Source organism: Mustela nigripes, chromosome 13 (assembly GCF_022355385.1).
Source record: "Mustela nigripes isolate SB6536 chromosome 13, MUSNIG.SB6536, whole genome shotgun sequence".
Taxonomy (NCBI): domain Eukaryota; kingdom Metazoa; phylum Chordata; class Mammalia; order Carnivora; family Mustelidae; genus Mustela; species Mustela nigripes.
The window spans coordinates 10793965-10819107 of NC_081569.1; positions in this window are offsets into that span (position 1 = coordinate 10793965).

The following is a 25143-nucleotide window of genomic DNA, read 5'->3' on the forward strand; positions in this document are numbered from 1 at the left end:
TCTTCTACCTATGAAATAAAAGTCTTAAAAAATTAATATCCTAAAGCACAGGGAAGTATCACAGAGAAGAATGGGCATAAAGCTTTGTGGGATGACTATGAACCTGAAAAGACCCACCACGTTACAGAAAGCCAAGCAGTGGTCCAAAAGTGTGTTAATGACGCTGTATTGCTTGTTTATACACCACCAAATTTATGTATCATGGCATCTTCATTATCCTACCAGCTGTTTGTTACTGAGATCCATTTTGTGCCAGGTACTGCATTGTCTTTCACGATCTCTTAATTATTTCAGTAACCCTATGATGGGAACATCGTTTCCCTACTGCTTAGAGCAGGGTTTCTCAGCCTCTGCACTGTTAACACATGAGGGTAAATAATTCTTTATTATGAGGACTGTGGGAGGCTTAGCTACCTCCGTAGCACTAGACGCCAGTCGTGTCTTCAGACATTGCCACATGTCCCCTGGGGAGGAAAACTGACCCCAGTTTGAACCTTTAGCTTAGAGTGATAAAGCAATTTACCCAGTTCAAAGCCAGACCTGTGTGACTCCAAATACTGCTGCGGAATAAAGAACTGGTAGCAAATTTATGGAAAGAAGCATTCTAGAATTCCGGAGTCCTGGCCTCATCTTTGTACCATCACTAACAGCTTTTTAACCCTGGCTAACAGTGCCGCATCCTGCCTCTGAGGCCCTTTCCAGCAGTGAGTTATGTGGGCAGTTGGGTTTAGGGAATAGGAAGCTATTTAGGTTGATGCTCTGGGCGGTCTACAGCTGAACCACTCCGAGGAGAACAAAGCTGCTTTGAACTCAAACGACTTCAGCGACATCAAACAAGGGTCCTCTGAACTCTTGAAGGGCTCTTAATATGATCTCAGTCTGCAATAAGGCCTGAGTCTTCTTTCCTTAATTAGGCAGACTGGCCAGTTAAAATGAAGTTAAAATGATGGATTTTCCTGTGGGTAATATTGTCATCTGGCACTATTCATATTTACACAGATGCCAAGAACAATGTAAAAACATGAATGGCACAATTACCAATGAAGAGGTGATATGGGTCCCTTGTCCAGATCACCTAGGACACTCCAAGAAGGCCAAATAGTTTTCATATTTAGCTTAAGCCAAAAAAAAAAAAAAAGAAAAAAGAAAAAAGAAAAAAAGCAGGATGATAAATACGAGCCTCTAAAAAAAAAAAAATCCTATCATGCATTCTAAGACTAAAAAAAATGCTTACTGATTCAAAGTAACTATAAAGAAGTTTCCTCAAAATTATTAACCATGTTTCAAGAAATGTAGCTTTATGCTTCCCTGAGTTTAATAACATCTACCAATAACTACACTATCCTAGGGGATATCCAACAATAACGGTTTTAATAAACATTGAAGACTTTTTGAAATGGCATATTTAAATTTTTCATTGACACTGTGAAGTATTAAACCCACTCTAGTTGGATGATCAGAAATTCCAAATTTGAATGTTGGATTTCACTGGGTTTTATTTCAAGGTTTTTTCCCTTATACTATAATTGGTTATTATATGTGCAGCCCCTCCTTTTGTTAGTGTAGACAATTAGGAGTTAAAGATACACATTCCTGAACAAATTGGTGAGTATGTTCGTTAGACTCTGGTCTATCTTCTAGATTTTACTCTTCTTTGGCCATGAACCACTCACTCATGATAAAGAGATTTATTTCTCTACTGGAAATGGAGAAATACAATTAAGGCATGTTACAAAATGCCTAATTTAACCTCTCAGACACCAACATGACACAGAGAGTGAAAAACTAAAGTTAAACCTGAGATCTACAATAAGATTAGGATTTCAACCATATCATTCTAAAGAGCTAAAGACAAAGGATGAAGTCAGGCACATTTGGGACTCATAGGCAAGACAGGACACCCAAACATCCTTGTTCGGGTACCTCTTCAAGCAGGAGAAAGATAATGTAATTCATTCATTAAAACACCTAATCGGTACTACAAAACCACTCTCATCCTTCCCTTCAATGAGTATTTTCTGAATCATCTTTACTTTATGCCAGACACAGGGCTTGGCTCTCAAGCAAGTGGTGTCCAGCTGCTCAGCTGCCTCCCGGTCTTGTAATTTTTATTTTTCTTTCCATGTGGCTCCTTTTCCACTCTTTCAGTGGTTAGAGAGGTTTCCTTTCCCTTTAACTTCTTTACGAGACACGCCTAAAACTTAAGTATTAAATGGCTCTAGGGAAGGATTCTATGATACCTCCCTTATTAACAAGAGGTCCTGCAGGGTGTGATGCTTCTACAGTCCACAGGGGGATGCCCCACATTCATTGTTCTTATCCTGGGTGCAGTCATACCCTCTGATCTCAGAGGGTAGCAGAAAAAGCCCACTTCTACCAACTCCTTAATTCTGAGCAAAAGCCATAGTCTATGATAGTGTAATTTGTCATAACTGATAGGAAAAATGATTTTGCTTCTATGAGATACTCCAGAAGAAATCCCAATTGTTTAATATCATTAATAAAATTATAACCTACATGTATTACATAGATGTTTAGGTCAACAGACTAGCCCATACATCTAGCTCAGGTCAAGGACTCCCACACAGCCTTCAAGTATTTCCACTTATCTCAAAATCTCCATGAATAATCCTTGATAATGCATTTTGATGGCTTTCCCCACCACCACCACTACCACCAAAGAAATCTTCACTTCAAAGATTTTTTTTTTTAAACACTTTGTATGTAAACTATGCAATCTGAAGCTTAACGCAACCAATTCTGGTGGGTCAGTTCATTGTTCCCATGATTCCTCTTATTCTTCTGCCATACATCCCCACCGTATTCACTTCAGCTTCTACCGCTGGGCTGGTACATTACCGGAGTCAAGACAAAGATCCCATTACCAGCCCATTTTTAATTGATTAATTTGTTTATTCATCCAATAAAAATATCTTAAGTGTTTTGCTATCTATCTATATGCTAGGCATAGTAAGTGCAAAGATGACAACTTTCCATTCCTCCAGGCATTTACAATCTCTTTGGGGAGAGAGACAAAGATATATAGAATATAGTACGTCAAATGCCTGAATGGGGTAAGGAAAAGGTACTATTGAGCACGTCCATGGAACACCCAAGCCAGCCTCAAATGGTTACAGTAGACTTCTGACAAACTCTGAACTGAATCTAAAAGACAAGTAGGAAGTCAACAAGCAAAGGGGCTTGAAGAAAGTGAGAAGGAAATTGTGCCAAGTCCTGAAATTTTGGAAGGGGAAGGAGCTTGGGTCCACAGGTCTACAGAGTGTGGGGAGGGGAATGGCAGAAATAGCACATCAGGTAGGGCCTTGTATGGAAACAAAAGGGAATACTAGAAGAATTTTGACTGGATGACTGATGTGATCAATTTGCCAAGTTGTAAGTAAGTAAGGGTTGCAAAGATCGACACATGTAGCAAGCATGGCTGTTGCCTCCCTAGTATCAGTTCTCTGCTTGTCTCTTACTAATATTTATGGGGAACAGCAGTATTTCCACTTAAAAATGATACTTCCTGGCCTTTGCAAATAGGGTTGCTCCATAAGCTGTAAATAAAGGTTTTTGGTTAGGACTTCTGGAAAAGCTCTTTTAAAAGGGACTGATTAGATGGCAAATTCTTTTGCCCTTGCTATCTTCCTTCTTGCTGCTACCTGGAATGTGGATGCAATGGCTCTAGCAATAGTGTCTATATTGCTATCATGAGGCAGTCCTGAGAATGGAAACCACACACTGAGAATGTCAAAGCAGAAACAGAATCAGTTCTGTTGTTGTGGAGCTGCCATAATGGCCCTAGAAGTCTGTTTAGCTCCAGACCTCCTTTATTTGAGGGAAAAATACAGATTTATTTTAAGTTGCTAGGATATGTGTTTTCTATTACAGACAGCAGAAAGTGTGATAACTGGTAAGGAAAGAAAACAAATCTAGAAGAGACGTACTGATAGTTTTCTGCATGAAGCTACTGAATGGCCTCTACTCAGTAGTAAAGGGATTGGAGGGGAGTGGATGGATTAGGGAAAAATGAGGTATAATGAAGCTTAATGATTTGCGGCAGGTGTTGAGGGGGAATGCACAAGTTCCTGGCTTTAGAGAATAGGAGTGTTAATCATTATCTGTTTACAACACACTTTCAAAAAATGTTTGATACTAAAACTTAGCCAATTTGAAAAATTCAATCTCTCAGATCTATGTTCAACTTTCAACCATACCCTCTCCCAAAAAGCATGTAATAAATTCTATTAGGTACTAAACAAACTTTTGAATTAATTATATCAAATCACATCCCCAGTTTGAAATGTAAAAGTCTTTAACTTAAAGGGAAAACTATTTTAGCTATTTTCCTCAAAAATTAGGTGTGCTATGAAAATTGCATGGTAGAATTAATTTCCATAATTCTATTTTTTAAGAAAAAAAATTAGGTAAGCTCTCTACCCAATGCGGGGCTTGAACTCAGCACCAAGATCAAGAGTCACATGCTCTATGGACTAAGCCATCCAGGCACCCCTTCCCTCTCCCCTTTAAAGTAAAATGTAAATTAGTTGGGGAAAAGATTAAAACTAGAGACTTCAGTAGCTTAATAAATCCTACATTCTTCAAAGACAGATATATATCTTTCAACAGGAAAGACATTTTTATGTACATAAATCTATACATTGTTCTAGCGTTAGCGGTCCGCTATGTTCATTTCCCTGAACATAAATTCAGGGAAATGCAGAGAATTGGTATGGGTTTCAGATGTTTATTCTATTCCTAAAACTCCCAACCTGACATGGCTTAATTTTGTACATCTTTTGACCCAACTCAACATGTTTTATGAAGCCCATTCTTATCACTAAACCTGGAAGCAGTTCGGGTTTCTCCAAATTTACTTGCTTTTAAGACTTTATTAGATATCTTTACCCAATAGATTTAACTGGGCCAATTAAATCAACAAGGAATATTGTACATATGCATAAAACCAATTATCTCACTGAGTGAAGAACTCACACTGACGTAAGGTTTCTTTTCCTCCATTTTTGAAAAGCAGAAATTTTGTTTTGACATGGCAGCCAACTCTTTATTATTTTTTTTTATCACCCAAAGAGGCACCAACAACGTTGAAACTTTTGGTTTTCATATAATTTTGGAGCTATCACCCACTGTAGTTGTTTTATTTTGCAATCTGATAGGAAACTGAAAGAAGACATTGAAGAACAAACCATTTCGTCATTTCATTGCCTGAACTGGAAAGAGAATAGGACAGGAGGTATAAAGACACAAATATATTTGAGTAATCACTTTGAAAAATCTGAAAAATGGGAGGAACTGCTCACCCATAATACTGCACAAGATACTGAAAAGTCATTTTATACTTTAATTCAAGTATTTATTGAGCATCCTCTCTGTTATAGGTCATGCGAGGTGCTATGGCATGGTATGCTGGATCCAGCTCTATAAGCTGGCAAGAGCTTAAACTTTCAGAAATTTTTGATCTAATGTTAGACCATTGGTAATTTGAAGCTGTCCAAAGTTAGAGTATTTATGGTGCAAAAATTGGCAAACACTACAAATCAGGGCATTCTACCTTCAGGGAGCCAGTTCACTATCATGGCACTAGAAATGTAGTCATTAGTAAGAAGCATGCTGGGTCCTCAGGGCCTTGCTTCTTAGTTTGGGGATAAGAAAAGTACAACAGGGGTCAGAACACAGGACACCATGTACTGTGCTACAATCCACATAAGTTACCCAATGCTCAAACCAGAGCGACACTACATTAGAAGAAAATGAATCCTAGTTCTCTGCCTTCTAAGAACATGATACACATCCAAGGACATAGAATAAAACAACCCTTATAGAACACTTATCTCCAACACTGAGAGACTAGAGATTCTGAAATTCTCTGATTGCAAGTTAGATAATAATTCCGCATCACACACACTTTTAAATGAATGGACAATGAATTAAAGAAAAAGGAAATCCCCTGAGGTAGTGATTCAGAGGCTAGGGGGGAAGTGAGACACAATCACCACCATAGTGGCCTCTATAGACAATTACCTTGCTAAGTCTAGGTTCTAGGTACATGCTTTAAAATAAAGTAAGGTTAAAAAGTTGCCTCTTCTGATCTTCTACAATCATAAACCAGCCTCCACACAGAAGTCATATAGTACATTTTGGGCCCAAAACCTCTCAAGGAGATTTCTACTTAGTATGGACCTGGGTGTGATCACTAATCTGATCCCTAATCTCTGGGGAAAACAAATCCTTTCCAGAAAAATGCAACCCAGTCTCAGGGAAATTTCAGGAAGTGTTCTGGAAAGTATAAGCTCCCAAACAAACAAACAATCATAACACATAATAAAAAACCATCCTAAGAGAAAAGAAAAAGCCACAATCACAGGCTGTATCTATAAAGATCTCACATAGGGGCGCCTGGGTGACTCAGTGGGTTAAGCCGCTGCCTTCGGCTCAGGTCATGATCTCAGGGTCCTGGGATCGAGTCCCGAGTCGGGCTCTCTGCTCAGCAGGGAGCCTGCTTCCTTCTCTCTCTCTCTCTGCCTGCCTCTCAGTGTACTTGTAATTTCTCTCTGTCAAATAAATAAATAAAATCTTTAAAAAAAAAAAAAAAAGGTGGCTCAGCATGGTGTTTGAGCCTGAACTTTAAAGATCTCACATATAAGAATTATCAGATATAAGTCAGGTTGAAGAATTAAATGTGTTGAAGAATTAAAGGGGAGAATCAAAAAATTCTCTTCATCCTGTTAGCATTTTAACTCCTGTCAATGTTCCTTTAAATACCCGCATGTTGACTATTTTATTTTGTATCATTTCTGCTTGTATATCTTCTTGAAGATAACTTAAGTATTCTGTAGGTGAGAATTATAGTCAACAAGCTCCTTTTTAATATGAAAATATCCTTACTTTAGCCTCATTCTTTTTATTTCTTTTATTGTTAAAATGTTTGGGGTACCTGGCTGGCTCATCAGAAGAGCATGTGACTCTTGATTTGGGGGTTGAGTTGAAATCCCATATTGGGTGTAGAGATTACTTCAAAATAAATTTTCTTTAAGGATTTTATTTATTTGAAAGAGAGAGAGAGAGAACAAGCACATTCATGAGAGGGGGAAGGGTCAGAGGAGAAGCAGACTCCCTGCCGAGCAGGGAGTCCGATGCGGGACTCGATCCCCAGACTCCAGTATCATGACCTGAGCCGAAGGCAGTTGCCCAACCAACTGAGCCACCCACATTCCCAAAAAGAAAAAAAAGCTTTTTAAAGGAAATGCGTAAAATATGAACAGTTGTAAGAAGAATAGCATATATAGATTTTTTAAATTAAAGAACAACACAAAGAAATAGTATGTGTATATCTAAATTAATACACATATATTTTTGCTGAGCCATCTGAAGGTAAAATGCAAATATCATGACATTTTACCCTTAAACATTTCAGCATTCACCTAGGTGAAGTACTGGAAAATCAGAGATTACAAGACCTGAAAGACTTAGAAAAATCCAACATTCAGCTAGAAATCAGAGGAAGTAAAGAATGAGGAAAAGGCAGTGTTTGAAGGTACAATGATTTACATTTCCCAGAATGGAAAAAAGATAAATTTCCCATTTTCTGGAGAAGTTTGATATTACTATTTTTTAAATGTCATGTAGAATTTTTTACTAAGTCTATATGGACCTAAAGACTTATAAGACATTTTAAAATATGAAATCAACATCTTTAATAAATTTAAGAGAAGTCATATTTTTATTTTTTCTTGAATTTGATTGATTACATCTCTCAGGACATTGTTCCATTAAGAATGGATTTCCTGTCTCCTAGTTCAATTATTGAAAGAAAAGTATTTAAAATTCCATGTAACATTATACATCTCTATTTCTCCTTCTGGTTCTTCAGGGTTTGCTTTGTGCAATTTGAATAATATTATGGTCTCTTGATCAACTTATCTTTTCATCATTATAAAGTAATCCCTGGTAATATTCTTTGATCTGAAATCTACTCTGTTGATCTTAATATAGCCCACTCTAGCTTTCTTTGGACTAGTGTTAGCATGGTATTTCTTCCCCAATCCTTTTACTTTTACCCTCTCCTAACTACATAGGTGTGTTGCAAACAGCATACGATTCAGTTGTATTTTTACATTCAATTTGACAATCTCTGCCTTTAATTTGGGTGTTTAGATCATTTACATGTAATATGATTATCAATATTGATTTAAATCTACCACCATCACAGTTGTTTTCTATTTGCCCAGTATGTTTTTTCTTCCCCCTACCTCTTTGAGTGAAATCATATTGTTCTTTTGTCTTTTTTCTCTTTCCTTTTGGGTAGTTTCTATAGCTATGTTTTTAAATTCACTAATCTTTTGCTCTCCATCATCTAAACTGCTGTTAATCCATTTCAGGTCTTTTTAAAAATATCTTCTATTTCTTTTAATATGTGAATTCTTTCATCTTGAGCATTTGAGGTATATTTCTAATAGGATAATAGAGAAATATATTGAAACAGCTATCATTCATGTTATTGCTGAGTCTGTTTATATTGCTTGAGATTACATTTTCTCCTTCTTCTGAGGTTTTGTTTGTTTGTTTTTGCTGCCTAGTAATTTTTTATTTGATGCTAGGTGTTAAGATTTTTTTCACTTTATTGGGGACAGATTTCATAGTATTCCATTAAATATTATTGGGATTTGAGATGCAATAAAGTTATTTGCAATCAACTTTATCCATTTGTTTTTAACCACTGTTATAGAAGACTCAGAACAATCTTTAGGGCTGATTTGACTTCACTACTGAGGTACTATCCTTTTTATAATAACTATTTGTCATGTCTCTTAGGAAGTTTTCCACTTTAGGTGATGAAAATGAGAACTATTCGAGGCCCTGTATAAGCTATGGAAATTGACCTTCTACTCCTTTCTGGTGACTTTTTCAGTCTCAGTAATTTCTTTGTATGGATTTGCAGATCCATATTCCACTGACTCAAGGGGACATATCAGAAGAGCTTTAGGGCTCTCTTTTCAGTTGCCTTGTCTCTAGGATTTTGTTCCACAAATTCTAGCTTCCTCGACTTTTCTGAACTATAGATTCAGCCAAATTGCTAGACTCTATTTGTGTTTCCCTTCCTAGTACTGTGGTCTGAAAACTTTATACAATCAACTATAGCACTTTTAAAGGGCTAACTTTGTCTTTATTTTCCCCTTGTTCTCAGGGATCACTATACCATGCTGTCTTCTGTCTAATATCTGAAAAACCATCATTACTTTTTTAGTAGGTTCCATTTTCTAGTATTAGGTGACAGAACAAATTTGATCTTTTTTTCTTCCATCATTCTTCTAACATATCAAATTTCAAGTGACTGGAAAAGAAAAGACCAGAAGAAGCAAAGATACTCCTGAAGAAAAATCACCAAATAGGTAAACTTCCCTACTAGATGCCAAGACTTACTACGAGTAATAATAATTAAGGCAATCTGTTTGTGATAAATGGGAAAATAAATAAAAATCAAAGAAACGGACCAAATGTTTATAGAAATTTAACATCTCTGGGGAAAGGATGAATTATTTAATAATAGGGTTTACTACCAATCTCAGAAAAAGAAAGAATTCAACCCTACTTCGTACCATATACCAAAATCAGGTCAGGTATAATAAGGACTCTTGCACTTATGCTCAGATACTGCAAGATTAATAAGCACATTGTTCTTGGTAACGATGCAGAAATAATCCAAGCACTCAACAAAAGAATGGACAGGTAAGTATGGTACAGTCAGTTACAGAAAGGAATATGCAGAGATACAAATAATTATACCTATACTCGGTAGTATAGATGAATTTTTGAAATGTAATTTAAGTGAAAAGAAATCACAAGAATACAAATGGTATGACACCATTTGTTACAAAGTACCAAAAAAGGAAAAATGAAATAAAGATACTTTATTATTATAAGATTATAAGGAAAGCAATGGAATCATAAGGATTTCAGAATAATGGTTACTCTGTGGGGCAGGGTGTGGAATGGTGATTATGGGGACAGATAGGATGATAGGAGTAGAGAACAAAAGAGTTTGGATGGTTTTCGTAATGTGTGGTTTAAGTTGGGGAGTGAACTTAAGAGTATCTATTGCATGATTATGTTCCAAAATTTAAAATATGTTCCATATATTTTGCATAATGAGCTTCATAAAACTAAAAAAAAAACAAAACTATTGTCATAACCTTGTCCTGCAACTTCTAGGAGCCTCTCACATAGCTAGGGGGAAGAAGTTCTCTCTCTTCAGATAAGGTCTACCTTCCCATGCTGTTCCAGATTACTTCTACAGCCTTCCCTTCTTTGCATATAACTCGCACAACTCAAATTCCTTCACCCCTCTACAGACACTGCAGAAAGTAGACCCTCTTCAGTTTACGTGCCTTCTTTTTTACAAATTTGCCTTTGGCATGCTCAGAGTGGGTAAAGTGGTTTTCTGACAGCTCTAGCAGACTGTGTTAGAGGGAACAAGTAATGCTGTAAGCATATATGTTAGCAATTGTAAAACAAGTGGGGTCTGCCAGAGGTAACAAATAAGGGGTATGGGAATCCTGGCTGTGGGTGAAGGTTAGGCTTCAGGCAGAACAGGGCTTTGAAAAGCAGGTAGAATTTTGATAGAGGAGACCTTGAACATTCTCTGCAGAGGGAAATATCATGAGAGAACACTACGGAGCTTTGACTTTTGGGGGTTGACTCATTCATCGAAGAAAAAGGAAGAAGAGAAAATTTGGATTGAGATCACGCCTTGAAGTTAGGATGGCAAATGTCTTTTCTCTTTATAATGAGAAGCCATTGAGGGTTGAGTCAATAGTGACATGACCAGGACTCTCCGTGAAGATTCAAATAATGACTCTTGACCACTTGACATGGACAAGGCACTGGAGGTGTGTCTATGAGGTGGGTGTGCAAAAAACAAAAAAACTTATATACCATCTCTGCCTTAGTGACTCCTAATCCAGATGGAGTTAAAGGACAGAATTGGGGGTTGGGGGGGGTGGGCAGGGTAAAACAACTGGGCAGTTTTCCAGCCTCTCTGAAACCGGTCTCTAGAGCATGTTTTCCGTATGTGGTTACAAACAGTGTGAATAACCAGCTAAGTTCCCAAATTAAAGTACAAAGGCAGGTCATAAATTCCTGTCTTGCTCAGCACACTTTAAGTTGAATTGAGTGATAATTAGGTGGTATAAAGCTAGGGGAGAGGTCATTAGCAATTCTCAGGAAATATGCATTCCCTTTTATAGGACCAACCCCTGATCTGTAGCCCTAAGTCCATGGACCCTATTTTTGAAGTACAGACCATGGAAATTTACACAGCCATATGGTGTGTTAGAGTGCAACGTCCAATCAAGGATGGATTTGCCTCTGCTGGGCATAAGCTCCAAGGAGGGAATATACCCGTCCTTCTACCAGACAAGCAGCGGGTTATTGATGCTGAGTATGCCAGACAGAATCCTCTTATGCATCTCCTCAGCTTGATCTTCAAATTGCCTGTATTGTGAAACCTCTCACCTATCAATCTGGATAAATGCACCAACCTGCCTCAGGGGTGGCGAGGTGATCTATTTATGTTTATCACTGAATATTGACTGAGATCTTGATGGCGTGGAGCAAGCTGGGTCTCTCTTCCTCTCCCCTTATCCATCATCTCCCAAGCACCAATACACCCTATTGAAAAGGAAGAGGCTGCCAAGACATATGCTAAAATGATATTGTATTTCATCCTACTTTTGAAGTAATGAGATCGTTCAACATGAAATGTAATTTAAAAGTGCAATGGGTTTTTTTTTTTTCTTTTCCCCCTCCCTTGGTAATAGCTTCAGACTCTGTGTGCAGCTGACTGACACATCAGTAACAGGTACAAAATGAAACCTATTCCTTTTAGAAAATGAGTGTCCGCTGAGAGAGCTGGACAGAAAGCAGCAATGGCGTGAGTCTTTGAAGACTGCCTGTGCCTTGAGCTCCTCTCCCAAAAGGTCTGGGATGCATTACTCTAGCTCCACACAAAACCAGGATCACAGCAAAGAAAAGCTTTAAAATACATGCATATTAAGCTAACTCCAAAATGAGACACCAAGAAGGAGTTCAAACCACATTCCTTTTCCTTTTAGAAAATTTAGAATTTCCCTTCATCCGCTTTAAAAAATAGTAAGCTTTCCTTCCAGGACTCAGAAATTCTGCAGCTGATTCTGATCCAAAGATGCCAGATACATTAACAGTTTCAGGTGTGTCTGTTACCCCTCAAGGGAGGGAACAGCAGGAATTGTCATCAACAGGCAAGGTTGGAAATGTAATCTTCTGGAAATTTCCACATTCAAGATGAAGTTACACTTCATAAGACAGCTAATGGTTTTAAATTCACGTATTTAAGAAGTGGTAATTGTAAAATAAAACATTAGCAAGGCTCAAAAAATAGAGCTAGAACATCTTAGTCTCTGGTACAAATGGTACAGGAAATGTGTGATTTGTTACAGGCCTATCTGTAGACATCGATGAAATCTTCTATTGCTATAATTTAAACATATGGTCAATATGAAGATTAATACAGTCCAAAAAATCAGCTAGAAATACAAATGCTAAGTATGTTAAGAGATTGGATTTTGGCTTGCTTCATTCTTATTTTGAATGTGTTTTAGATTTCTTTAATACTCAAAACCATATAGTAGGAGACAGGTGAAGAGCCACATGCCTGTTTTCCTGGCTTTTGAAGGAAGGAGTGGTGTAGTCTTCAGCAAGGTGTTTTATCTCTTTTGGCCTCACTTTATAGATATAAAAGGCAGTTATTAGTGTATAACTTATAAGATATGTGTAAAGACCTGGTATTTTTAAAGCTCACTTTTTTTTAAAGCTCATTTTTAATTTTTTTTATTTTTTTTAAAGATTTTATTTATTTATTCGACAGAGAGAAATCACAAGTAGGCAGAGAGGCAGGCAGAGAGAGAGGAGGAAGCAGGCTCCCCGCCGAGCAGAGAGCCCGATGCGGGACTCGATCCCAGGACCCTGAGATCATGACCTGAGCCGAAGGCAGGGGCCTAACCACTGAGCCACCCAGGCACCCTAAAGCTCATTTTTAAAAATATTTTATTTGTCAGAGAGTGAGCACAAGCAAGGGGAGCAGCAGAGGGGGAGGGAGAAGCAGGCCCCCCACTGAGCAGGGAGCCTGATGCAGGGCCTTGATCCCGGGACCCCGAGATCATGACCTGAGCTTATGCCAGTCACTTAACCAACTGAGCCACCTAGATGTCCCTAAAGCTCATGTTTTTAAGTATTTAAAAACACCCAATAGAGCCTTGATACAAGCAGCAGCTTCTGTATCACCCAAGAATTCGTTAGAAATGCTCTCTGAGACCTCATTCCAAACCTAATCAGTATCTGCATTTTAACAGGACTCAGGTGATTCACATCACTCTTAAAATGCAGATTCTGATTCAGGTCTAGAGATGGCCTAAGCTTTTGCATTCCTAACAAGTTCCCCCAGCTGATCACCCAGGGACTACACTTTGGGTAGCAGGGTTTAAAGGATGTCCAATAGCCTACAGCAGTGGTTTTCAAAGTTGCTACATGAAGATCACGCTGTTGGCTGTTCAACCATGGATGGAACAGCCCCGTCCCAATTCAATAGGTGGGTAAGACCCGCAGTTTGCATTTCTTTTTTTTTTTTTTAGATTTTATTTATTTATTTATTTATTTGACAGAGATCACAAGTAGGCAGAGAGGCAGGCAGAGAGAGAGGAGGAAGCAGGCTCCCCACTGAGCAGAGAGCCTGATGTGGGGCTCGATCCCAGGACCCTGTGATCAAGACCTAAGCCGAAGGCAGAGGCTTTAACCCACTGAGACACCCAGGCGCCCCAGGGATCACATTTTGAGCATCGTTGGTCTACAGACTTGAATGGAAAACAAGAGATTAACTATAATAGAATAAGGAAAAACAAGATAAACACTGTATTATTTTTAGTTACAATCTATGGGTTATGAAACCTAAAAGGAAATGTACAGTAGAAATTCTTTAATGGAGTTAGTTGGAAGTCTCTTCTCTTTTTGCCAGCTGTAACGGACAGAAAAAAACTCTCCCCCATCAAACCACTTCTTCCTTCCTAGGTTGCAGTTCCATAAGCAGCAGCAACTCCTTTGAGCTCCTAGCCTTTCCCAGTGACACAAGAGGCTACCAGGCTTTCCGAGAGAAACCGGTTGATTTGGAATGGGAGAGGGTGGAGATTGAGAAGCACCGGGGGCGGGGGGGGGGGTATGTGATGCTTAAAACTACAGGCATCAATGAGCAAATGGGTACAGCATTCCTCCTCACAGATTCAGCAAAATGGATGTGTCCATAGTAGTCACAATTCGTTTTGTTATTTATGACCCACGCGTTCCAAAAAGCTTGGTTTTTTTTTTTTTTTTCAATATTTTGAAATGTATCTCAGCTGTATCAACCTCAAGGTGGCAAACTGAAACATTAAGTTGCCTTGTTGCTGGATGAACAATACCAAGAGTCACCATCATTGTCTTCAGTTGGCAGTGGAGCTGCGAACCTGGTGCTATACTTTGCAGAAAGGCAGCTGTCTCCACTGAGCACTGATTGTGCAAGGCCTGGTAAGTCCAGTCCCAAGGCCCCTCGCACTTCGATGCAAACTTTCCCTCAGATTTTAGAAGGCCCTAACACCCCTTGGGCTCATGCAACCCAGCCGATGTTCAATAAAGCTTTGTAAAAATAAATAAAAATAAAATTTTGGGGTACTTCAGAGGTTAGCCATCCCATCTCTGGAAAAAAAAAAACGGATGCCTCAGAATTGGGGATCAAATAAATCCAGACAGTGACAGACTGTCAGCAACTTAATGCCCATCATTTTGTCAGTAGAGTACTATGTAGCCACTAATAATTAGATCTTTGAAACCAACTGATAATTATAGTATTATGACAACATTTTTAAATTAAAAGGATACAGCATTGCGTCTAGGGCTTAATTATGGCTATATTTCTAAAACTCTGAGCCCAAGAAGCACCTGATAGAAAACCTTGCAAAATGTAGACATATTAGTTGTGTTTGCAGGATAGTACACTTTCAGAACTTGCATTTTTTCCCAATTTAATAAATCTGCACAAAATTTATAATGCAAAATGAGCTATTTTCAAAAGTATGCCTTTTAAATTATGTTATTTCAATGTTGATAACATTAAGAGTAAAAAGGAAGATAAGAAATTTTACTCTAATTATATTTATGCTAAAATACCTACACGTTAAAAAATAGAATGCATTAATTGCTTTTATTGAGAGGGCAATGGCTGGGGCTAGTTTTCTGGTCACCAAATTTATTCAGTGTAGTTTAGAATGAAACAAATATAAAAACGTAATGGGGAAGTGAATGTTTCTCTGAATAGATTTGCAGTTTATTTAAAATAAAATGGTTTGCTTTTGGGCTTCTCTTACTGAACAGGTCACATCCAAGCCTCTCCTGGTCATCTGCATGCCTGAACCTGTGCTCCCACATGAGAGTAAATGTGAACAGGAAGCTCATTGTTCTTCTCACTTGGATGTGAGCCCAACAGAAGAATAGGCCTCAATTCTCAGAGCTTCAGGAGTGGTCACAAGCCTGTGAACCAGAATCTTGCCCTTTCACTCAGGCCAAGCTAGGTCCCTGGCAGCCCCACTCCCATGGCCATTAACCAACATGGCTTTGTGTCCATGAGCTATATAACATACCAGCTTCACATGGCAAGTGACTACATACCTGGGGCTCAAGATAAGAGTATAAAGTAGAAAACGAGACTTTTAACCAACCATGCCAAAATAGGCTTTCTTGTATTTAACAGTCAAAAATCCCATCTGGTGACTCTTTGTAGGGTTTTACCCAAAAACGAAAGCTTCTTTCACCCCAAGTCCTACAGTTCTAGGAATTTTGCCAGTCACCTTAGGAAAATTGAACTCTTTCTCATGTTATGAACCCCCAAAAGATGTTAGAATGTGGTCACACCAGTCTCCAGATAACTTTCTCTACTGACTCATAATGTCACATGCCAAATCACTTACTGAAAGTATGCACGAGGACCAGAAATTCATTCATGCACCCACTCATTCAAATATTAAGTGCCTTCTGGGTGCAAACATGCCAGGTGCTGTAGATAAAGTGGTTCCTAAGACACAGTAGCCATCCTCAAAGAGCCCAAAGTCTAGATTCAGAGACAAAAGGAAAGAGTTTCAACAGATGACAAGACCCTTTAGGAGATTAGAGACAGAGGGCCTGGGGACAGAAGACTGCTGGAGGAAACAGTGTCTAAGCTGTAAAGGAAAACAACAGGTAGCAGTTAGCCTGGCAAAGGGGAGGGCAAGTGGAGTGGGAAGGGGAAGAACTTTCTAAAAAGAACAACAGGGTCACAGGCTTAGAAAGACACGAACATGATCAGTTCATGAGACCATTTAGTACAGCATCATAGCAAAGCAGAGTTCAAGAGCAAAGTGATGAAAAGACTGCCGCTCAGGAAGTAAACGGAGGGGGGCAGGGGTCATAAAAGCTTTAAAAGCCATGTTGTCATGGTAGCATGTTTCAAAGGTGCCTGCCTCTCCCACCTGCTAATCCTAGAAGTGGGGAATGAAGGGAGAGAATATTGGTCAAATCCCAGGACGCACATGGGCCAATATAATTGGTGTGGAGCTTTTCCTGTAAATGCATAAGCTCAAAATTGCCCAGCCTATTGGCACGTTCTCTTGGACTTGACTATTTGCCATTCTGCTTGTCGGAATCTTTTTGGAACCTGCCCTTTTCTCTTGGATCCTTTTTTCCCTCAGAGTGTCTATTGTCTAGGGGGTACCTGGAGCTTCCTTTCCTAGTCTAGAAGATTCTTAGCCTGTGGAGGCAGAGTGTGAACTGGGGTGGAACTCAAAGGACAGGAGGCAACCTCCAGACTCCTACCCGCCTGGCCTCAGCTCAGGGAAATTTGGCTGGTTGCCTGGCCTCGCGTGAGAGCTACAAATATTTGTTCATCAGAGAACACATAAAACAGGATGCATAAAAGGCAGCTAAGGGAGTTGGTATATGAAATGATGGGCTTTATGGAATCTGAATCTACAAAAGCTGAAGGATTGCTTTGTCCCTTCTTGGAGTGTGATTGTGACAACGAGATCATGGTCTCATTGCCAATCTGCCTCAAAGTAGATACGTAGTAAATGCATTCTTCCTCCCCTTCATCACTGAGCTCTGAAATTCACAAAAACCTGGCCAATTAATGTCAGCTTTGGAGGTTAGCTACAACTCACAAGAGGAGCCCTGAAGAGAGTAACAGATGTAGGTATTTTAGGGGGGCAGGTAATTGTACCCTGAGCCCATAATTAAGGCCTATTCTTTGTTAGAAATTGTGCAAGGGCTTGCAAATCAAGCAAATACTTTGCCCTTGGGAAGCTTGTCAGTCCAATGGATTGAGAAGTCCACACAAATGACATGACTAGTGTCTTGAAATACATGCATGTAAAGAGCCAAGACATGTTACATGAGGCACCCCTCCCTCCAGGTGAGAAAGTTCTAGAAGGCTTCATGGAGGAAGGGATACTTGAAGGAGAGTAGGCTTGTGATTCTGGGGCAAAGGGACCAGAATGCACCAAGGTAGTGGGCGAAGGAAATATGAAAAAGAAGCGTTTCTGTTTGGATTGCACAAGAACTATGTCAAATGTAACAACCAAGGGAGAGCAGCTAGAAGGTTCCATTGGGATCAAGTGATGGCAGGTCTAGAGGGCCAGCCTTTCCTACCTACTCTAACGTGCTTTAGCTGGGGCACCCATCCTATAGCAGGACTGGGTGTAGTGGGTAAACATGGTTTCAAAGAAATACAACCACCAGCTTTGCCCAAATTTGCACTTTGGGTGCTGTGTCAGGGAGTGCCAGCCAGGACAGGCTTCCCACCAAGTACATTTAATACTGAAAAATTTTAATTTAATTTAAAAAAAAAAAAAAGGAACAATTGCCCTATTTCCATCCTTGGTAGCGGCACACCTGACCCCCTCTTTCCTCATCACATTCCAGTAAACTGCTGTCACACTCCCCAGGGTTGACCCACCCCAGGCAATGTGGCAAAAGACACAATTAAGATCCAGGACTCAGAACCACAGCACACCTGCAACAGAGCAGGCCCGAGATGAATAATTACAAAAGGCAGCTCCACCCCTGGCCTCTCTGCTTTGGCAGAATCAGGGTAACAGCTGTGGAAAAGCAGCACCTGCTTCATTTCTGCGTCTTACATGCTCTCCACACCCTTTTCTGCTGAGAAGAAAGCAGAGTAACCCATGTGTGCCTTTATGAACAAGCCATGATCCAAATATTTTTCCCAAAGGACTTTTTATTCTATCACATTTCCAAGTCCTGGTGCTTATTGCTCTCACGACCTCAATAGCCTATGGCCAATAAAAGTCATATTCATCCGTCTAGATAACACTTAAGTATCTCCCCCTCCCCCAGGCTCAAACAGTTTTTACTGACGATCATTTTATCTGCCCCCTGTCACTCCTCTTCACGTCTGTATTCTGTATGGTAAAAGGAAGTCCCTCCACCAGGAGTGGTGATGGACAATTGAAACTGAATGCCTTGTTAAACACACGTAATCAACCCCAAATAAAATGACACATTGTTGATAAGGAACCATTGGCCCCATGGGGGATTCCAGGGAGAAACATACATTCTGTGACCAAATCTCCAACATAAGCAATAAGAAGTCACCCACCTTTAAAAGAACCAGCCAATGAAATCTAACAGGAAGTAAGAGGTTGAAGAAAATCAATATTATTGGCAGATTTAAGCTGTGCTCACTAGAGACTCAGATTTTTTTAAGCCCTAATTTCTGATGAGGGTTTCACTTGAAAGTGAATTGTATGAAAAAGAGAGAACATTTCCTTCTGATAGAAACAATTATAGTTAAGGACTCAGGTGAGTCAATAAAATCTTAATCACCTATAATTACACTGAAGAGCACTACTGCCAAACACTCACTGTTCTCTAACAGTTTGCCTTTCTCTTTCCCTGAATGCTCTCCTCGTAGGTTCACTTATCAACTCCTACTTCATTATCAAGACTCAGAACAGGTAACTCTTCCTCCATGAAGCCTTCCTTACAACCTCAGACAAAAAAATCTCCCTGCCTTTATGCTCCTGGAATTATTTCAAAGATATAATTAACATACAACATTAAATTTCAGGAGTACAAAATAACGATCCAATATTTGTATTATTGCAACATGATCACGGTAAGCCTAACATTCATCATCCGTCACCATTTTTCTTATGAGAACTTTTAAGGTCTACGCTCTTAGCAATTTTCAAGGACACAATACAGTATTAATTCTAGTTCCTATGCTGTACATTACCAACCCATGTCTTCTTTAATAAGTCGAAGTTTGTACCCTTTGATTGTCTTTACCATTCACATCCCTACCTCTGGCAACTACCAATGAATTTTCCATATTGCTGAATTCAGGTCTTTTATTTTTCAAAAAGATTTCCCATACAAGTGAGATCATGCTGTATTTTCCTTTCTCTGACTTATTTTAGTATAATGCCCTTGAGGTCCAGCCATATTGTCACAAAGGGCAAGAATTTTGTCCGTGGTTGAGTAGGGTTCTGGGGTATGTGTTGATCATCTGTTGATGGACACTTAGGTTGTTTCTGTATCCTGACGACTGTAAATACTGCTGCAATAAACATGGGGGTGCAGGTATCTTTTCACGTTAGTGTGTTCATTTCCTTTGGATAAATATCCAGATGGAATTGGAGTTTTTATTGTTCCCTATAAAGTTACCACATTGTGTGCTATATACTATGGGTGTCTTCTTCACCTTAGTCAGCAGGAAGTTCCTAGAACATTTTATTTTAGAGAGAAAAAAAGCATGATCCCGGTGGGGAGATGGAGCAAAGGGAAAGAGAATCCTCCGACTCCCCACTGAGCGTGGAGCCCAATTCGGGGCTCATCCCAGGACCCCAAGATGATAACCTGAGCTAAAATCAAGAGTTGGACACTTAACCGACTGAGCCACCCAGGCTTGATGAGAGCATATCTTGATCATTTTGTACACACTATGGCAGCTATGATGTCTTCCAAAGAGGAGTTTTATGAAAGTTTTAAGTGAAAAAACACATGCCTAATGATAAACCAAACTAGAATAAATGGAACTTTGAGAAAGTGCCTTGAGTACCTGATCTACAATTGGGTGTTAGGGAAAGGCTAGTAGAATTTAAACCTGAATAAAATTTTTTCCATAGCATTCCATTATAATACTTTAATAAACCTCTAATTATCGGATACTTCCAGCTTAATTAAAAGAATCCTACAATGAATGTAAATATACTATCATTTTTGCAGATGGGGTTATTACTATAGAATTGAGTATTGAAGAGCATTTGATGCCCAAATGGGAAATACGTGCTTTTAGGAATTTATACAAATTGTTATTTGTGAGTATTCGTCTAATATTCCACAAGTAAATATAATTTTGGTTCTGTTTTCTGTTAGCTGTACTTGACTCAAGTTAGTATGTTTAAGCTTCTCTTTATTCATAGTTAATAGTTTTGTTTTTGAATATTTGAAGGATTTTAGCCAATGAGTTACCTGCCCTTGTGCTTGGTCTCCTGTCCACTGGACCCTTGAATCCACTCTCCATTTTCCCCAGTCTGCTCAGTGTGGGAGTGGTCTCCCTTGCCCTCTCGCTATGGGATGGTTTCACCCAATGAGAAATAACTTTAGAAAATCCCAAGAAGTGTTGGTAGAGGGAGAAGGAAATAGCTCAGCGCATATAGCCCCCTAGAATCCTCCCAAGCATCTTGTCAGTAGCTGCATTTCTCTACCCCAAAACACAGCTTGTTAGAGGTCTCTTCTCCAGTTTCTGAAGACCACTCCCTCTCCTTGCTCTTTTGACTTTGAGGAACAAGGGATGTGCAGGTCGCAGCTCTCCATTCTTGCTAGTCCTGGGGTGCTTTGTCGTGCCTTGTTGGATTTCCTTATCACAGCCCACACATCTACAGTGTTCTATCCTCAAAGATCTCCATTCATCCTTCTGAGTGTTCCATCCATTACTTGACCGATGTGGTAATTGTTACTAGGAGTAACTCCAGGATCTGGGTGGTAGCACTTCACCCCCAGAGACAATGTAGACACAATTTCTGAGATTTGCAGTGATATATTTTGTAAAAATAGAAGTATTCTGACCCACAAAATCTGTGACATTAGCTGATTTGATTATGGAGTACCTAGAAATAAAATAGATGAGCTGAGCTCCATTGTATTTAACATTTTAGCTCCTATGGACAGAATCCTAATGTAGGTCACTATCATGAGCTTCCATGACCTTTTATCCATTTCCAAGTCATCAGCTGTTCACAGACCCAGAGCAGGCTGCATCCTTTGAGGAAGGACCTATAACACAGCCATAGGTATATACTACAAATCTTCCTCCAGGCCTTCCCTAGAGGTACCTGCACTTAGAGGGTGGATGTGCCTTAGGGAACGAATACCCAGATATTACAAAGACTGTATGATTCTACCTCTGAACAGATATCAAGCCCAGGACAGTGAATTGCACCATGATCTATAGTTTGAGTGGTGATTTATGGAAGACAGATGGGTTTGGGCATTGATTCACCTCTCCATCCAGAAGAACCCATCATGATTTATTTCTCCAGTTTTGGCATGTCGAGAGCCACCACCAAAGACTTATGAGATACAGAAGGGGTAGTTCTTACCACACAGTCCCATTTAACTAGCTTTTTTGGCTTATACAAAACCTAGATGAATGTGGAGAATAATTGTACATTATCACAAACTTAGAATTACCACAAGCCAGTTTTACCTTTGGCTCCAAATGCAGTAAATTACTTAGAAATATCACAATCCCTAGTAATGGGTATGCAGCAACCTAGAAAATGCCATTTCTCCAATTTTTATTGATAAGGATAATTAGAAGAGGTTTACCTTCACATGTCTTATCAAGACCCTGTTAATTCTTTTGCTATATCATAATATAATCTTTAGGGAACTTGAGGACTTTGTTATCTCACACACTATGGTAGACCATTACTTTGGTGACAGTGTAGTAATTGTACATGAGGAATAAAACTGCCCATAATGAATTGGATAGTATATGATTCACCAAATTATGGAGTTGGGCACAGCATCCATTACCAAACATAAATGATCTAAATAGCACTGGGCTCAAGTAGGTCCAGAAGGCACAAGTAAATGGCATGAGTTTGTAGATCACTCCTCCCAAGGCACCCCTTTCCTTCCCTGTTTTTTTTTTTTTTTTTTTTTTTTTTACCCAAACTTATTGTCTTGTTAGGAATTCCTGGTCACTAGTTAGCAGAGGAAGAAATACGAGCACAGTTTACAGATGGATCTGGAGGATCAACTGGGGTAGGAGGGGTGGCTTTGAAAGTGCCATGAAGGGCAGACTCTGAATAGGACATCTGACTGCCTACATTGCTTAGAGAAGACAAAAGTGAAGCTCCACAAGAAGTAATTGGCAATGGTTAAAGCTGGGTAGCTGGTTAGGAACCTGGAAATATCAAGATTGGAAAACTGGTGATAAGGAACCCTGGGCTAGAGATGTGTGGACACATTTCTCAGAATGCATACAGAAAGGATATAATTTCTTACAAAAATGCCCATCAAAAGGCACCCACTACAGAGCAGTGTGTGGTTACTAGTCAGCCTCTTTACCTAGTAAACCCAGTGTTTGCTCTACCATTGGAGGCATGGTTGGAGGATAGACTCAAAAGCAAGGACTTCCTTTCATGAGACTCAGTTTCTGCTACCATTGAGTACCCTACCTGCCAATGGCAAGTAGCACTCAATATGGCCCTAATCCCTTGGTTTACCAGTCAGCCACCGGAGGCAAGTTGATTACATTGTTCCTCCCGTTATGGAGAAGATAACAATTTGACCTCACCAGGATAAATGTATATTCTATTAATGGATTTGCTTTCTTGCCTATAGTTCTGCCAACATCATGATTGATGCCTTATTTACTGTCACAGTATCCCAAACAGCATCTCCAAAAAAGCAATCATTTTATGGCAAAAGAATGTAGCAATGGGTTCAAGTCCATAAAATTACAATGTGCCCCATTACCCAGAGGCAGCTGGCTCAATGAGATAGTGAAAGCTAAGTTGCAGATCCAGTGGGGAGACCACATTCAGCAAGGATTGGAGCTGACTTATAGGTTGTAGTATATTCCTTAAATCAGCAGCCAGTGTGTGGGGCCACTCTAATTGCCAGAATGCATGGGTCTGGGAAGTAAACTGTGAAAGTGGACTTTTCTTGTTTGATAAAAGAATTTGTTGAAGAAACTTTGCTTTCCTTTGCGACAACCTTGGACTTGATGAAGTTGGAGTCCCTACTGCCCCAAATAAAATAGCAGTGGACTATTTCAACAAAATAGAATCCCATCCACCCTAGCAAAAGGTAAAGGGAACAAAGAAGGGGTGGTGGAAATGCTATGGTTATTAACTTAGGGCTCTTGACCAATTACAGAAGCAGAGGCTGGAATAGCTGACTGATGTAGAGTCATTGTTCTCCATGCTTCACCCCTTGCAATCTCCAAAGAACACATGAGGTTTCATGTGATAATACAATTGCAGTCATATTCAATTGAGATCATTTCCTTTAATGCTTCTTGATTTTCTTTAGTTTTGCCTAATATTTCTGCTCTACAGATATTGATTCCTGGTTCTATCCTTTTTTTTTTTTTTTTAAGATTTTATTTATTTGACGGATCACAAGTAGGCAGAGAGGCAGACAGAGAGAGAGGGGAAAGCAGGCTCCCTGCTGAGTAGAGAGCCCAATGCAGGGCTCAATCCCAGGACCCTGGGACCATGACCTGAGCTGAAGGCAGAGGCTTTAACCTACCGAGCCACTCAGGCACCCCTCTCTTTCTCTATTCTTGATGTCTTCTTATTTTCACTTGTAACTCCCACCTCTGACTTTTGGCTTTGTGTTCTAGAAGGATGACATTTGTTGGTCTGACTTCTAAGATGGTTTTCTTAAATATTCATTGTGATGTTTACTATATTTTGTCTTGCAGAAATTATAATTTCAAATATCTTTTTCATTTTTAGGATTCCTTCTCATAGCAGTCCTCTCTTGTTTTATAAGTGTGATATCTTCTCCAGTATCATGGCAAAATATAATGTTTTTGGATTTGTTCCCATTTTCTGGCCACTCAAGCTTGACTCAATTCTTCAAACTGATTTTGTTCATTTCACAAAGCAAAATTGAGATCAGTGGTTTGAGTTGCTGCATATTAGAATCAACTGACAAGTGTTTTCAAAATGTACCATCCCTACTTTCCATCTTTCAGTACTATTCATCCCAAATCCCAACAGAAGTATAGGTATCTCCAGGAAAAGAGATTTTAGAAACAAAACACCTACCCCCATGCTTCTGACATGCTTCCTCATCCCACATCAAAACCAGCAAACTGATATGAACACTACAGAGAAATAGTGTGAACTCCATCTGGGAAGCTCAAGTCATGTTGGGTCACCATGATCTGTAGATGGTTGGGCAGTGGTAGCTCACAAGATAAAGTTTCTTTCAGTTATAGCAGATCAGAAGTACTGGTGGAGTCTTAGAGGTGACGGTGTTTAACCTGATCATCATGCCACATTGCTTGTCCTTCAGTAGGAATCCAATAAATATTTGCTCAGGGGGAAAAAATATGAGGAAATCAGAGCAGCAATTGCTAAGAGAAGTCAAGAAAGCAGTAGCAGGGAGAATCTGTTGTGCTGGTGAATTTTCCTTCCCATACCGAGCACTGTTACTTGGGGTCTGCTGAGGTTCTAGCTCCCCACTCTGTGGCTGTGTTGTACATCTTCTGGAGCCAGTGCAGATAGCCTGCATGTTTGTGTGCTGTCATGAGTATGGGTTAGGGCTACTAGCATGGAGTACGAAACCCTGGGTACTTGGCTCCTAAAGTTTTGCAGGTACCCACTCTAGGTACTTTTCATCTCCACTTGTGCTCAAGCTTTTGTCACAGAAATGCTGGCAGTTCTCAGGAGGTATGACTAAAAAAAGGTATTTATCCATCACTTACTTCCATACAGCTACCACCTCTCCTTGTACGGACTTGCAGATTAGTGGCAGTACTGAGATTGT